Source organism: Lutra lutra, chromosome 13, assembly GCF_902655055.1.
Source record: "Lutra lutra chromosome 13, mLutLut1.2, whole genome shotgun sequence".
Lineage (NCBI taxonomy): Eukaryota > Metazoa > Chordata > Mammalia > Carnivora > Mustelidae > Lutra > Lutra lutra.
In genome coordinates this window covers 30,149,518-30,153,668 of record NC_062290.1, presented here as the reverse complement: position 1 = coordinate 30,153,668, position 4,151 = coordinate 30,149,518, and positions in this window count along the sequence as shown.

Below are 4,151 nucleotides of genomic sequence, written 5' to 3'. Positions count from 1 at the left end.
GTGTGTGCAAGAGTGGTGGATGGCTTCTTAGATGTGGACAAGTGTTTCCTCTGAACCCTCAGTTATCCATGTGAAGGGTTCCAGTTGCTGGAGGTTGCTCTGAGAGAGGGATTGAGTGAAAGTGTTTGGCAGGAGCCAGGGAAGAGGGGGACGCAGAATGAAAACTGTGTCCATGTGCATGCCCGCGCTTCTCTGTGTACATGTGCAACAAGAGTAACAATTCTTTCTCAGGTAGCAACAGCTACTCACAAAAATGAGAAGAGCCAAGGGATGACCTTGCCCCGCCACAGACTTGGTTACACCCATGCGATTTGTTTCAGATCTGTTTCAAGAAGTCCCTCTCTTGTCCCCTCTTTTAATATGTCCCTAGTGGCTCCATCAGGTCCTGCCTAATGCCCCGAAATCTCCAACTTCAGAATTATTCCTCGGGGTTTGGTTCCACAAGTCCAAGTTAACCTGCAAAAATGCTGCCTAGGTAGCCCTGGTCAGCCGTTAACACCTTGATGTCAATTGGCTTATCAGACTCAGAGGCTAGAGCTGAGCTCTGTTGCCTGGAAGCCTTGTCAGTCACGGACACCTCCACGCCAAGTGGGTTATCAGACTGAGCAGCGCCATAGCTGGTTTTGCAGGAAAGGATGGGGCACAAGCAACTTCAGAAGGGCGGAGGAAGCTGTTTAATGAGAAAGAGCCTGCCCCGGTGGGGAGTCTCAGAGAAATGCCAGAAGGTAACGACACATGGGGCTCTGGGCCCTGCAGAACACGTATCTCAGACTTGATGTTTTAAGGTTTCTAGCATCTAAGAGTAGACAGAAGAGAGGCACAGCGCTGAGGTTATTTTCAAAAACTGATTTCAGAGGAAGGCAAAGGGCAGGCTGCTCCTGGGAGAAAGGATTTCCAGTGAGTTCCCCTCCTTACTGACCTTTTAGGTTCCAACACCAAAGGTGTTCTCCCTGATTCTTTACATCTCCACAGGCCAACTCCAACTACTTGCACTCAAATCAAGCCATCTTTGCTCCCAGTTTTAAAGCATTTGACTGAAATAGGACATAATATGAACACATTCAGTCTTAACTAATGGATGCAAGACCACAAAATCTGGGGGGCTCTGTAATCTCCCTGTTCCTCACTATAAAGAGGGACAGGAAGCTCACAGGGCTTCAGGCCTCTATCCTGAACAGACCCCTTCCAAAGCCAAGTACTGATTTTGGGCTTGTAATTTTGAGTTCCTAAAGAAGCACATCACCCTCCTCCCCCAATCCCAAACTACATAAGCATCAGGCCCCCGCTAAACCTGGATCTATCTCTGATTATCAACCTTGGCAGGGTACTCAAGAAGCCTGTAGCCATGCTTATTTTCAGAGGGCAGAGGAAGGGGATGTTGGGGTGGGGGGGTGTCATTTTAATTAGGAAAAGCAAATTCCACAGGTCTGCTGGAATTTCTTTGCAAAATTAGCATACCTATCAACTTGATATTGTGGGCCATTTAAATGTCTTTTGCTAAGCTGTTTCTCTTTTTTTCTTATCCCCCCTTTCTCTTTCATAGTCTAGACTACTCTATTTGGAGATGTATTTTTATCTTCCTCTTTCTCACACCACCCAAGTTTATACCAAGGTATGAATAAAGTCTTTGATATGACACCAAAATGTAGCGTTTCTTTTTTTTTTTTTTTTTAAGATTTCATTTATTTATTTGACAGACAGAGATCACAAGTAGGCAGAGAGAGGGGGAAGCAGGCTCTCTGCTGAGCAGAGAGTCTGATGCGGGGCTCGATCCCAGGACCCTGAGATCATGACCTGAGCCAAAGGCAGAGGCTTAACCCACTGAGCCACCCAAGTGCCCCAAAATGTAGCGTTTCTTAAAAGAAACGTTGGTGGGTTTGTTTTTCTAATTATTATGACTCTTAGAATCCATGCTCAGCTTGGATAAATGGGTAATATCCATTTAAGACCATTTTTTACTAAAGTCAATTGGTATGAAATGACTTTCTGGTCCAGCCTAATTCACAGGGCTGCCCAGCATTCCAATGCTTAATTACTTAATGCATCTCAAACATATGCCCTCTGGAAACTCAAATAACCCAATTAAAGAATGGTATATCATCTTTGGGGGGGAGGGAGAAAAATTGTGACTCCTAGGTTGTGTGTGTGTGTGTGTGTGTGTGTGTGTGTGTGTGTTTTAATAACACTGTCAGCCCAGAACGACATGAGGAAAGGCTGGCTTTACCTAAAAGACCAGCTAGTTAACTCTTTATATTTTCAATAAATTATCTTACCCTCCCCCCATCTGTAATTCATCTATATTCATAATGTGGACCATTTAAAATAGCACCTTGCAGCTATGTGTGAAACACAAGTCTACCCTGCAGGATAGAGCAGATGAAATGTTAAACACTGTGGCAGGGTCTTTCCAGAGTAGGGCTTTTCCATTAGGGCAAGAGGCTGAGAGCCCTTCAGCACCGAGGCACTTCCGTCTAACCCCATCACCCAAGCTTTGCCTCGTTTGGGAAGGCAGCGTGGGTGGGAGCATTTGGGTGGCATACCCCAAAAACCACAGTCACTGGAAGGGAAAAAAAGCAAATATCAATTAGTAATTCCTCAGCCAGCTACCGATCTTGGTTTCCAAGGGACTCCACCTTGGTCTCTTCAGAAGCAGCAGCTTCCCAGGGACCTCAGACAGAAAAGACGCGAATCCACACACATCTTGGTGCACTGAACGTTTCCCCAGGGAGGCTCTTGTTATCGGCCCGGCTTCCCTGGCTCCCTGCCTCCCTGTCAGCCTGTGGGCCTGTCAACCAGAATGCTCCCAGCTTCTCAGGACTTCCGTGGGAATGTGAGCAGGAAAGGGCTTTGAGAATTGAGGACAGGCAAGGTGGTGGTGTTGGGCAGCGCTCTGGGCTCCCCGCATTTCCCGGAGCACTGGGGATGCTGCAGTGAGCTTCCCTGCTCCCCTAGCAACCCCCGCCCCCGGGTTCGGGCAAGCGGCTCAATGTTAGCAAAGAACGTGGGGCTGGGTGGGGGGCAGCGGTGGGAGACCGCAAGGTGGGGAAGGCGAGGTGGCGAGCCGAGACCCCCCGCCCGGCGGCCCCCCGCAGACCGGGCCTCGGGGGGCGGGGAGGGGGCGAGCGGGGCTCGCCGGAGCTCGCGCGGCTGGGCGCCTCCCAGGAAGGCGGGGAGGGGAGCGCCTGTTTACCCAGGAGGGCTGTGCTGATAGCACGTTCCTCGAGTTTACTTTGCTTTCCTTGAGTTTATTGTAAAGGGGTAAAGTTTTCGGATCTGTCACGTGACCCTGACAGGTCCTGCCTATGGAGCGGCAGACCACCCACGCCGAGGGCCATGGAACTGCTTAATAGAAACAGGCTTGTAATTGTGAGTCCGCGCTGCACTCCGCCGAAAGCCTCCGGCGGCCCAGCGCGCCGGGGTTTTTACACTTTCCGTTCCTTTTGTAAAGACGGAGGAGGAGGAGGAGAAGACGAAGACGAAGACGGAGAAAAAGACGACGACAGGGAAGACAAAGAGACCCGCAGCGACAAGGCTAGGGGGAGACGAGGGAAGACGGGGAGAAGACGGAGGAGCGGAGCACCAGGAGAGGGGGGCGAGGGCAAAAAAGGAATTGATGTGAAACCCAAGCCCAGCGTCCGCGCCATCGGCACCCGCGCTCCGGGCAGGGCTTGACGGCCGGCTATGGTGAGTGCAGCCGGCGCGACCGCCGCCGCCTCGCCCTCGCGCCGCGTGCGCCCCGGGGCCGCGGGTTTGCGGGGCCGGGCGCCCCGCGCGGCGGACGGAGGGTCCGGCGGGAGGGGCGGGCGCGCCGGGGCCGCGGGACTGGGTGGGCTGCGCCGCCGGGGCGCGGGAGCGCCGGCCCGCGTCTCCGCGCTCGCTCGCTCGCTCGCCGCGGGCCCCCGCCCCCCGAGGCCGGCCCCGCGGGGCGGGGAGGGGGCCGACAGCGGCGGGCAAGGCCCGGGAACGGCTCCGGGGGGAGTTCTCACGGAGGGGGTCGCCTGGGATCCCATTTTCACGCTTGAAAGGGTCGCCACCTTGGCTTCCGCTCCTCAGCCTGCTGGTGGCTCCCGACTCGCCAGCGGAGGCAGAGCTGGGTCGGAAGGGCTGGTGCGGAGAGTGACAGCGCTGGGGGGAGGGTGGGGGCCGAGGGC